This window comes from Callorhinus ursinus, unplaced genomic scaffold (genome assembly GCF_003265705.2).
Source record: "Callorhinus ursinus isolate GAN/ISIS: 27379988/994484 unplaced genomic scaffold, GSC_fseal_2.0 scaffold8, whole genome shotgun sequence".
In the NCBI taxonomy this organism is placed as follows: domain Eukaryota; kingdom Metazoa; phylum Chordata; class Mammalia; order Carnivora; family Otariidae; genus Callorhinus; species Callorhinus ursinus.
The window spans coordinates 18,006,709-18,019,443 of NW_027397070.1; the positions used below are offsets into that span (position 1 = coordinate 18,006,709).

The 12,735-nt window shown below is 33.2% G+C and overlaps 1 protein-coding gene across 7 annotated transcripts in view; it reads left to right on the forward strand.

The window, feature by feature from the left end:
• The window catches only part of LRFN5 (leucine rich repeat and fibronectin type III domain containing 5), a 242,905-nt gene that overhangs the window by 112,721 nt on the left and 117,449 nt on the right, over positions 1-12,735 (forward strand). For 6 of the 7 annotated variants that reach the window (XR_012378861.1, XM_025869136.2, XM_073894864.1 and 3 more), the window contains one exon: positions 830-1,001. The exons of the other annotated variant lie outside the window; for it this stretch is intronic. The gene's annotated coding sequence lies outside the window, so the exon portion shown is untranslated. The remainder of the gene's footprint in view (positions 1-829; positions 1,002-12,735) is intronic. 7 annotated transcript variants of the gene reach the window in all.

Consider the following 12,735-nt stretch of genomic DNA (forward strand, 5'->3'; position numbering starts at 1 on the left):
CATCTTATATGGTTCTTAATAATACCCTTTGGAATTATATTATTCCTCACATTTGCTGCTGCAGATAAAATAAATCATGGCTTAAGTAAAATTACAATGCCTTTGTTCATTTAAAAAACATTTTAAAAAATTCGGGCTATTTCTGCATTAAAAGTGATAGTGGTTGAATATTAATTGGCATTATTATATAGATGTTAGGGGAAAGAAAGTTAAATATTGTGTCTCCTAGAGGTAGGTCAGTTATTATTTAGGTTAACACATGACTCTCAGAAATAGTTGGAAATCAGCAATCTTCTGATGTGAAATTCAAATACAAGTGGCACATCTGAGGATTTCCTCCATAGATATAGATGTGTTTAAATAAGTAGATTCTGTCTTGAAGGAAATACAGGCATCACAACATAAAACAATTTGCTGCTATGAGGGCAGGATTTATGAGCTTCATTCACTGCTGAATGGCCATCATCATGTGCCCGGTACATAGTAGATGGTGGTTAAACATTTCTTGACTTTTGTAATTTTTTTAACAATAGTCTGCAAGTTGAATTGATTGAAATGTAAAGAAAATTGAACTATATATCTTTCGATTGTTTAAACTATCTTCAATTATGAGATAAGAAAACTTTTAAAGATGAAAAACAGAGCACTGACATAGCTGTTGGAATCAAGGCCGTTAGAAAGCCTTATTATGCAAGTCTATTCAAATTATATTTAGTGATATTCCTGATATATTTTGGGATTGATCACACAGTTAACAGCAACTCTATTTTTCAAAGATACTTTATAGACATATTTTGATACACTTTTTTTGTGCTTGTCTCCTTTGAAGAGTCCCTGTAACCATTCAGCCAGGTGTTGGGAAGATATGTAGTAGCTGAGCACCCTTCTGACACTATCCTCAGAATCAGCTTTGGAGATGCTTTCACCCTGTCCGTCTTCTTCAGCAGCCAGGCAGAGTGCTGACTCCTTCACAGCAGTGAGGAACTCTTCTGGCTCCAGAAGTAAGTTGACTACATTCAGTTTGATCGTTGCCCGTGGTTTTAAAAATACTTAGAGGAGGCTAACTGGAAATCTTGCAAATTCATATACAAATTAAAACCAGGATTATTCATCACTGACTATTTGACTTCTTTTTTGAGTTTTATCTTCCTGAAGATATAGTTATTACTTTTTATGTTGATAACCCATATCTTTATGGGGTTTTCTGAGATTTTTTTCAGGATTGCTTCACATGATTATCATGATTTATATTTGCAGCTTTGAGGCATAGAGAGGGGAGAGATTAAAATAATAATGTTTGCACATGAGCAAATGGATTCAGCATGACCAAATATTTTATTAAATTTGTTTGTCTAATGAATTAAGAAGATGGAATAAAATCTCTGGTCTTTTGATCCTTAAATATCAACTACTGTGATAGTTGATATTAGTTACTCTCCAATGGCATATGGAGAGTAAGAGACTGGTGCAGGAAATGACATTTCTCTTCATTTGTTGGTTTACTGAGTAATGTGTTCTCTGTGTCCTTGAAGGAGAATTTATGGCAACTTATAAATATGCATACTAAAAAATAAAAGAGAAATCACAGGTAGGGACATGGATTGAAATCAGGACATGAAGATTGTACAAGATGCATAATGTAATATATTACACGCCACCCCCAAACCAATTCCCAGCTGTATACTTATCTTTGGGCTTTTTAATTACTGGATATATCAGGTAAATACATCAATTACATGATTTTTTATGTTTATAGGATTTGAAAAGTAAAAATGGTATCTTGGGGAATGTTCAGACTTTCCTAGTTCATACTTCTAATCCTATTGTTTTGCCATTTTTCTAGTTTATTTGGTTTAAATTTGACGTATTTCTTTTTTCCTTCTCCCAAATACTTGGTGTAGGCGTCCCTTGCCTCTCTTAGGGATATATTTGTGTCAAAATGTCACCACACAAAATGATTATGAGTACATTTTTATAGACAGTAAAAGTTTGATTTAGCCTAGATTATTTATTTTAATTAGTTGCTTAGTGATTAAAATTTTCTTGAAGAGAATTGGTAGAAAATACTTAATAACCTTAGTTTTATTTTGCAACATATTACAGCTTCAATATGCCAGCAACAGATAGGTCTATATCTTTAAGGGAACAGAGAGACTGTTGTTAAGAATTTATTTCTGAATTGTGGTGCTATCTATTTCATAGTTAAAACAGGCATTTAGTATGTTGTTGCTAGTGTACTCAAAGTAATGTAGAAGGACTACTTTTTTAAAAAGACATAGACAAATAGGATATATCAGGTTATATTGAAGTTAATTCATTATACCTATAACTGTAGCATAAAATAATGAGTCTGAGTATGCAGAAGATAGATTACAAATCATTATTTTAGTGTAGGTTTTTTCTATGCATGTTTTATTACCTTGTACTCTTTTTGTACATCATTTATTCATTTATCTTAAAAATTGCTTTTGCTGTTTTTGTTCTTGTACTTTTTATTAAATAAAGCAACTTGAGGGACACATTTCAGATTTTCTAGGTTTTGCCTTTTTTAAAGAAATGGAAGACCCAACTAAGCTTGAGTTGATTTCACACATCTTGAAGATATAGAGATATATAAGGTTTGTTTCTTAAAGGCAACCCCGCAAGAACCTACAGAGATTTTATATGCCCAAACAATAAATTAGATACTTAATAAATTTTTGTTTTCCACAAATAAAGCTGACTTTTCTAAATAACACATCTGACTTTATGAAAGCTGTTAGCATAGGAAATATATTTACTCACATAGATTCTCTAGTGTAAATCACAAGACTAGTGAATTCAAATACATTTTCACTTACTAATGGCTATAATCAAGGCCGGAGGATTTCCTTAATTAACCTAGCAATAGAAGGCTAAACAGAAATAATTTATATATTGAGAAGGACTCTTCTGAGTTAATGCTTAATTCAATTTTTAAATTACCAGTCCATTAGTCTCTAGAAGTAGAACCTCCTTTTTCCTATTTTTTTTTCTTTGGAGTAACACTAGACTGAAAGTCTTGCATGGAATTAATCACCCTGAAAAAAGAGAAAGTAAATACATTCCTAGTTAGGTTCCTCAGATTTCAAATAGCTCATTGAAAATTCATAGCACATCCATTAAAATCCCTTTAAAAATAAATGGAATACTAGGAACTTTCTTAGAGGAAGTAAAGCATGGAGAAGTAGTAAAAAAATGAGGCAATGGAATATCTATTCGTTACTAGTGTAGGACAGTTGAGGTAGTGGTGGTTGTTAACGATTGTTATTTTTCTCACTGTGGCATTTTCCAATTAGTCTTGGCCAGTGAAATAGTATTTTTGTCTGTTTCTACTGTTCCTTCTTGTTTAACTAAAACACTGTGATAAAATTAAACAATAAACAATATCTGAACAGGAAAGGTGCATGCCTGTCTAAATATATATATATATATATATATATGTATCTAAAGATAATTTACTATATACATAGCAGTAATGATAATCACTCTACAAAGCTAATATTCCTTCTAAATATTAAGTATTCTTACTGACATTAAATATATTTTTATTTTTCTGAAACAAATTTCCCTATGTTTAAGACTTGTAAATTATCAACTCTGATAACATTGACAGTGGTTTAACCATTTATCATAATAATCAATATATTACCATTTGACACCTTCCAGTACTTTTTAATAGACATTAACTTATTTGATTCAAGTGGTTTAGCCCTTTTCTAAATGTCCCCAACTTATTTCACACTGTGCTCTTCACCTTTCTTGCATTCCAGGCACATTATGTGACCTCCCACCAAAGTCTTTGCACATGATTATTTCTTTCTCAACAGATCACCACTCCCCATTCCTTTTTGCCTAATATCTCAATACAGTAGTCACTTCCTGAAGGAAGCCTTTCTTGTTCTGCCTGACCAGATCATGACCTGTTATCATTTGGTTCCACAGCACTGTATAACTGAAATTCATTACAAGTTTATGTCTCTTCATGCAGTTATCTAATGTTGACCTCCCTTTCAGAATGTAAGCACTATGAGATCATGATCCATGTCCATTTTGCTCATCGTGGAAACCTCTTTTCATTTTTTAGGCACTATGAACATGGGCCTAGAGCCCCCTTTCCCCCCAGCCCTACTCCACCGTTTCAAGGACATCAACTGGAATAGAATTTTTAAGCACTGACTATGAAATCTCTTTGGTTTTGTGTTTTCTTGTTGTCAAAGTTTGACCCAGTTTTATTGCAGGCTTGCTATTCTCAGTGGGTGTTTATTTTTCCAGTGCCTTTACATTGCTACCCTCTCTCCTTCTTAGTCTTGGCTACATTCCTTAGGGTCTTATTTTCTGATAGGTGATTGATCAAGACCCTGTCCTTGCTGTTATGAAGCAGGTACAAATGAATCCAATTGGAATTTTTGTTGAAAAATACCTATAGATCAGTGGGAGTGATACGGGTATTGCAATGCAGAAATAACTACCATAACTAGTGATGGAGAACTACAAATAGTCATGTGAGCTCATTGGAAAAAGAAGTTTTTCCATTTGAGATTATGCAAATATGCTCCTTAGTATAAGTAGAATTTGAGCCTCAGAGATAGGTGTCAACATTGGACTATTGTTAATGTGCTGATGTGTTGTCTCACTTAGGTAAATATTCCAGAAGCTAGAGAGATAATGCACAGTTCTCCCAAAAGCCCTTAAGTACTGACACCAAAACTAAAAATGTCTTAGCTGGCAATACTTGATGTAGAAAGGCCACTGCTCTCTCAGCCTACTGTTAGTGTCAGCTCTCTGGGTTGCTAATACTATAGTTCTTACTGTGAAGTGTCCTGGGATGAGGTCTGAATAAATGTTTTGCTTTAGGAGATAATGATTACTTTACATTTAGGACCAGGAGAGATTGATGTCATGTGGAGAGTATTCCTTGCAACTGACATTAGATGTATGGCAACAAGCTTAATTGCAAAGCATTGGCTATGGAACTCATTGGAAAAAGTCCAATTTGTACAGACTTAACCTAGGTTATTATCCCAGTTATTGTGATGAGCACCCTGTTTCATGTCTAGTAAACCTCCCTTATATCACTGTGGGCTGCACTGGGGGTATTTTAACATATGTCAAATTTAGAATTCTCTGGGTAAACTGAGGCATGTCTCATTAATATTAAAAAGAGCATGGGAGACTTTATAGCAAGGAAAACAATTGGGGGTACAAAGACTTCATTTAGAGAAAATCTGTGATTTACCATAGCAAGAAACTCACAGACTAGAAGAATCAGTGTAGGCTACACTGATTATAAACACTAGCTTATTATTACTAATGACTTAAGAAGGAGAAAACACAATGAAATTACAGACTACATGGAAAGATGTGTGAAAAAAAAATCAGGGACTTTGTAGACATATCAGTGTCAGGTGGAAACATTAATACTTTAGAAAAACCTAGAGACTTGATTTCGAAAAGTGCTATCTAGATATCTAACACAGTTAACTTAAATTATATGGTTTTGACACAGAAGTATTTAATATCTAAATGTTGGAGAACCTCAGTGGTGTTGAAGATATTTTATCACCCGGAAAGGATAAGTCAAACACACCAGTTGGGGATGGGGACAAGCAGGAGGAGACATCTGGGTTAGTCTCGAATGATAACCTTTTCCATTATCCTTCATTACATAGAGAGAGCTGGATGATGACTGTGACTTGGCAGGCAGTAGCTTAATCTCATTTGTCTAATTAATCTTACCTTCAGTCATTAGGAGTGTTGAAGGTGTAATTTACTTGACATAAAAATGCATTCCCCCTATATTTATACAAAACATCAGGCACATAAGATTTGGCAGCTGAGGTAAAAGCTTTGTTGCTGAGGTGAAAAAGCAACTTTTTTAAGGCGACTGTTCCTCTTCGTGTCAGGCAATTAATTCTAAATCCATATTAAGAATCTGGCTTTCTTTCTGATCACTTGCATGCAGATATGGATTACTGTTCTAAAGCCTGAAGTTTTAACACACTGTTTAATATCTGAAAAACAAATAACCTTTTAATACCTGCTTACTTATTTATGTCTTGAAGATAGAATTCCATTACAGGCAAATGAGTGCCTTTTAGGTTATTTCAATACCTACTACAATAATGATTTCAATGCAGAAATAATCCACAGTTGAAAACATACATTCATTATTTATAAGGAGACAGAAAAAGAGAGTACACTTTTTCTGAGAATTCTCTACTTAAAAGATTATACTGACAAAATTATGTGTAATTTAATGTAATATTTTCGTTTAATCAAAGTTATATTTTGGAGCATTTTTCAATATTTCTTGTGTGTATCTTGAAATGACATGGTGAAACTCAAAATTTTAGGTCAGATTTAGTTAAAGAATGACTCCATTTAATAATTATAATGATAATGAAGTAGACCTATGGCATTCATGGCTTTTGTTGATGTAGTTATATTCAAATGTCCCCAGTCTGGAAACTGGTATCCAAGAATGAGTCACATAATAGTGAATCCGGCAGAAATACATCTGAATCACCTTTTGGGTTTGTTCTCTAGTCATCATAATATGTAAGTAACTTTTACTAAAAGTATAGGAGATTCTTTAAAATTCTTTGGTAATGCTTTACTGTGGTTTGTGGGCAGTTTCTCAGTGGTTTACCTGATTTCATTTGGAGACAAAATCCATATATATGACTTACTGTGCAAAGGTATTCATGTATAGGGATCTATAATACCATTATGAATCATAATGATAAATAAGGAAAATATTGAAGAAAACATCCAATTAGAATCTAGCAGTCATCAAGCCTAAGTCCAGCTCATCTTTCTCCGGTTTTGGTAGTATCTTTATATTTATTTTTGCCACATGATACCCATGTGAACAAGTAATTAGACCTCAGAAATTATCAAATCTTTCCTCTACACCTAGACAGATGTTTTGCTGAAATAAGTTTTTTTTAAATGCTTTTGTTTCTCAGCATATTTCTTGAGCCATCTTCAGAAATAAGTCCAGACATTAATAAAATAGTAACTTTAGTCTTTATGACATACCATGATACAAAAAAGTCTAATTATTCTAGTCCAAATAAGCCAAAAAGACCATTTATTTACACATTTTGCAGTGCCCTTTTATGCAAAATACTCATGTGACACATCAGATATCAGGGATTTACTTTAAAAATACATATATCAAATGCATTAAAAATAATAATGACAAGTCCAAGGCACTGGAAATCCTTATGAGGAATGGTAAGTTATAGAGATTTATATCTTTTTTTTATTATGTTATGTTAATCACCATGCATTACATCATTAGTTTTTGATGTAGTGTTCCATGATTCATTGTTTGTGTATAACGCCCAGTGCTGCATTCAGTACGTGCCCTCTTTAATACCCATCACCAGGCTAACCCATCCCCCCACCCCCTCCCCTCTAGAACCTTCAGTTTGTTTCTCAGAGTCCATAGTCTCTAGAGATTTATATCTTATTTCTTGTTTCAGTAGTAGGTATGTTTGCTATGCTGTATTTCCTTAAAAATTAGTAATCTGTGTTTAGGGCATTCAGTAATTTTTACTTCACTAGAATGTAAATTAACCAGCATTCTATAATCATTCTTAATAAACAGTAGTTTATTGAAAACAAGAATAAAACTGAAAATAATTTTGATTAAAATTATACATAATTATCTTGTATCACAAACCCAAATATGTAATATAATATGATCCCCAAATTATAAATTCTGTAACTTATAAAAGGATCTCATGCAAGCAAAACATTAAAATAGCATAAATGTACAAACAAAAATATTGAGAGATATTCCATGTTCATGGAGAGAAGTCAATATTGTCAAGATGTCATTAATTGCCAATTTGATATGTAGATTCAATTCAATCCCAATCAAAATTCCAGGATGTTATTTCATGGCTATCGACAAACTGATTCTGAAGTTCATATGGAGGGGCACAAGACACAGAATAGCCAACATTATACTGAAGAATAACAAACTTGGGGGACTGATGCTACCCGACTTCAAGACTTAGCTATAAAGCTACTTACTATAAAGCTACAGTAATCAAAAAGGTGTGGGATTAGTGAAAGAATAGGCAAATAGATTGGTGGAACAGAGTAGAGAGCCCAGGAATGGATCCCTGTAAATATAGTCAATTGATCTTTGACAGAGGAACAAAAGCAGTACAATGGAGCAGACAGTCTCTTTAACAAATGGTGTGGTAACAACTGGACATACACATGCAAAAAATGAATCTAGACACAGATCATAAAACCTTCACAAAAGGGTAACTCTAAATGGATCAAAGCCTTATGTGTATATGCAATACAATAAAACACCTAGAAGCTAACATGGGAGAAAACCTAGGTGACATTGGGTATGATGATGCCTTTTTACATAAAACACCTAAGAAACAATCCAGGAAAATAATTGATAAGCTGAACTTCATTAAAGTTAAAAACTTCTCTGTGAAAGAAAATATCAGGAGAATGAGAAGGCAAGCCACAGACTGGGAGAAAATATTTACAAAAGACATATCTGATAAAGGACTGTTATCCAAAATATACAAAGAACTCTTAAAACTCAACAGTGAAAACACAAACAACATGTTTTAAATAGGAGCCAAAGACCTTAATAGACACCTCACCAAGGAGATATACAGATGGTCAAAAAAAAAAAAAAGGCATATGAAATATGCTCCACATTATGTGTCATCAGGGAAATACAAAGTAACAAAACAATGAGCTGCCACTTCACATCTATTAGAATGGCCAAAACCCGAACCACTGACAACGCAAGTGTTGCGGAGGATGTAGAGCAACTGGAACTCATACATTGCTGGTGGCAATGCAAAATAGTGCAGCACTTTGGGAGACAGTTTGCCTGTTCCTTACAAAACTAAACATACTCTTACCATAAGATCCAGCAATCATCCTTTTTGATATTTACTCAAAAAACTTAAAAATGTATGTCCATACAAAAACATGCACACAGATTTGTATAGCAGCTTTACTCATAATTTGCCAAACTTGGAAGCAACCAAGATGTCCTTCAGTAGGTGAAAGGATAAATAAACTGTACAGCCAGACAATGAAATTATTCAGCACTAAAAAAGAACAGCTAACAAGCCATGAAAAGACATGGAAGAAACTTAAATGCCTGCTAGGAAGTGAAAGAAGCCAATTTGAAAAGTTTACATCCTGTATGGTTGCAACTCTGTAACATTCTGGGAAAGACAGAACTATCAAAATAGCAAAAGGATCAGTGGTTGCCAAGTGTTTAGGGGTAGTGGGTAAATAGAACACAGAGGATTTAGGGCAGTGAAAATACTCTGTATGATGCCATAATGATGGGTATGTGTCATTATACATTTGTCCAAACCCATAGAATGTGGAACACCAAGAGTGAATGATAATGTAGACTATGTATGGGTTTTGGGGGGATTATGGTGTGTCAAGTTTACATTCATTATTTTTAGCAAATGTCCCACTATGGTGGATATTATTAACAGGAGAGTGTTTACATGTGTGATCCAGGGAGTATATGAGTAATTTCTTTCCCTTCCTCTCAATTTTGCTGTGAATCTTAAACTGCTCTGAAAAAATAAAGTCTTAATTTAAAAAAAAATTGTATAGATGTGTCCATAGTTTCATTGTTGAACTACTTTCTTCTATGTTTCAGGCTTTAAATAAATTCCTTATATATTATGAAATATTACTGTGTATGGAATGGCCATATTTGATATGGAATGGTTTCTCATTCTTGTATTGACGTGTATTTACTTGATTTACTAATAAGATTGAGAATCTTTGCATGAGTTTATTGGCCTTTCAGATTTTCTTTTTGGTGAGGTCCTTTGTTAATTTTCATATTAGCTTGTGTTTTTCTTACCACATTATAGTAGTTTTTAAAAAATGTGTTTTGCATTCTAGTCTTTTGTGGATTTCTTGAGTTATATAAAATTGCCCCTAATCTATGGCTAGTGTTTGCACTTTAAAATGTTATACCATATTCATCAAGGACTAATATTGTAAGTTCAGGGGTTGAGGCAGGAATTACATTTTTTCTTCCTAAATGAGACACAAGCTCATAAGATAATGAGTACTATACAACTTTGCTTTAATGCCTGGCACCAGACCCTTGACACTCAAAAGGGCATAAGTGGGGAATAAGATATAGCTTATATTTTTTACCCATTCAGGAGTTGTTTACAAACACTTAAGTAAAAGTAGAGTGAGGGTTGTGGAATCCTTCCTAGAGCTGGCAGGTCCCCAAGGAAACTTGACCCTTTCCCATTCAGTCAGGGGAAAGATTATGTTGCCTCAGATTGTACTGGGGAGATGGTCATTAAACACCCTCTTTTATGGTGTCAGCTGAGAGTTTTCCTAGGTCTTGTTTAGTGTAGATCTGTGAGCAATCAGAAGGTTACCCAGAGATAGTTTTTTTAAATATAAAGCTACTGACACATTTAATATTTCATACATAGGATGGATGCCTTAACTCAGTGTATTGTATTGTCATCAAGTTTTCATCAGCATTTTTTAATATTTAATAATTTCAGTTCTTAATTTTAAGGGACAGTGCAGTGAGAAAGTAAATCATTTTTACAAAGAGGAATTTGCATGAAGGATCCCAAGTTCCAAGAAAGGGAATGTCCCAGGAAGTCCTTGTCCAGATAAAATGTTTTCATTTTAATTTGGCAAATTTATCAATTGTTTCTTTTGGTTTGGGGAGTGTGTGTGTGTGTGTGTGTGTGTGTGTGTGTGTGTGTGTGTGTGTTTCTTTCCTTTTTTTTTTTTCATTTTTTAAGCTATTGTCTGTTATTAAATAAAGATTTTTTCTTATATGTTCTTTTAATATTTTAAAAGTCTCTCTTGGGGTGACTGCATGGCTCAGTCATTAAGCGTCTGCCTTGGGGTCAGGTCATGATCCCAGGGTCCTGGGATTGAGTCCCACATCGGGCTCCCTGCTCAGTGGGAAGCCTGCTTCTCCCTCTCCCCCTGCTTGTGTTCCCTCTCTCACTGTCTCTTTCTCTGTCAAATTAATTAATTAATTAATTAATAAAAATAAAAGTCTCTTCACTTTTTTTATATAATGGTGGAAATTAAAATGGATTTGGAGTAAAGTTCGGTTCTATTTTCTTTTTTTTTCACACTGATAACCAATTGTTCTAATGGTGATTATTGAATATTCCATCCTTACCCCATTGAATTGCAACTCTAATGCTGCCATACACAGAGTTTTCATATATGCACAGATATATTTCTTAGTTTTTCTGTGTTTTTCATTGTTCTCCTCATCATCCCTGCACATGTACCATGCTGTAATTGAATTATTCTCCTGAGTTTTGATAGATTGTAAAATGAATAAATCCACTGCTTTTGTTTCTCCTTCAAAAATTTCTTGGCTAATAATGTTGGCTCTTTATTTTTTCCCTTTCTGTTTCAATTTTGGGAATAGACAAGTTTGATGAAAAATCATGTGTTGAATTTTACTGGGGTCACATTTACTGTAGTAATTTTTATTTTGGCTTGGGAAGAAATAGTTTTTTAAAAAATTAATATGAAATTTATCTATCAATGAACTTTTTCGGGGCTTATGATAAAGGTTTATACCTTTCTCCTTATATGTCTTGTATTTTTTTCTATTTCTTCACAGACTTTTGTGTTTTTGTGAATGAGCTTTTAAAATGTTATATTTTTTCAAATGATTGTGTCTGTATTGTAATGTTGCTTTTTATCCTTATGTCTTCTAAGCAACTTTGATAAACTCTTAATTAGTTTTAGTTATTTGCAGCTGTTCTTATAATTATATAATTTTATTTATGTATCTGTACAAATAGCATCATTACAATTTCCTTTGTATTATATTTCTATTACTTAATTGAACAGGTTAGGAGATCTTTTAAACAGTGATGAATGCAAGTGGTGAGTGTGGCCATTCTTATATTTTTCTTGACTTTAAAGGAACTGTTTCTCATTTTTTGCCACAGTGGACGATGTTTGTGTTAGATCATTTTATGGTAAGTAGTAATTTGGGATATATACACTTTTTCAAACTATAGAAGCACAATTGTCCTTTTTACCATTTTCTTCATAATGAACATTATATGGAGTTTCTATTGCAATGATCAGTTTGAGTTTTTAATGGATCATGATGATGGAACTCATCAAACCCTAACCCAGTGTCTGACTGTCTTTAATGTGTTATTTTTTCCCCAATTTATACTATAGTCAGCATTAAAATACCACTAAGGAAATTCATGGCTTATTTAAAAAAAAAACTGGGGTTGGGGAAGGACAGGATTATGCTTTTGGAACCCTCAAAATTTAATAATATTCATTTTATTAGAATTTCCTCCACCTCCAGAATAATGTCCTTTTCTACTTTCATAAAACTTGATTTTGTTATATTAAATACAAAATCTTTATGATAACTGGAAATAGAAATCTAATTTCTAGTCTGAATCTAGAAGTAAGTAGGAAATACATTTTTTAAATAAAAAAGCAAGTAAGCAGATAGTCACATAATTGAATAGAATTTTAAACAGCTTGACTTTATTTACAGTTGAAAGATTAGGGACCATGAAAAGATTGTTCATTTATTTGAACTTCCAGAGACAGTTAAGAAACTGGCTTATCTTCTCTAGGGTATACCTTTAAAAATTTAAAGTACTTTTGGGACTGTTTTACAGATAAAATTCTCTTGGTTTTCCA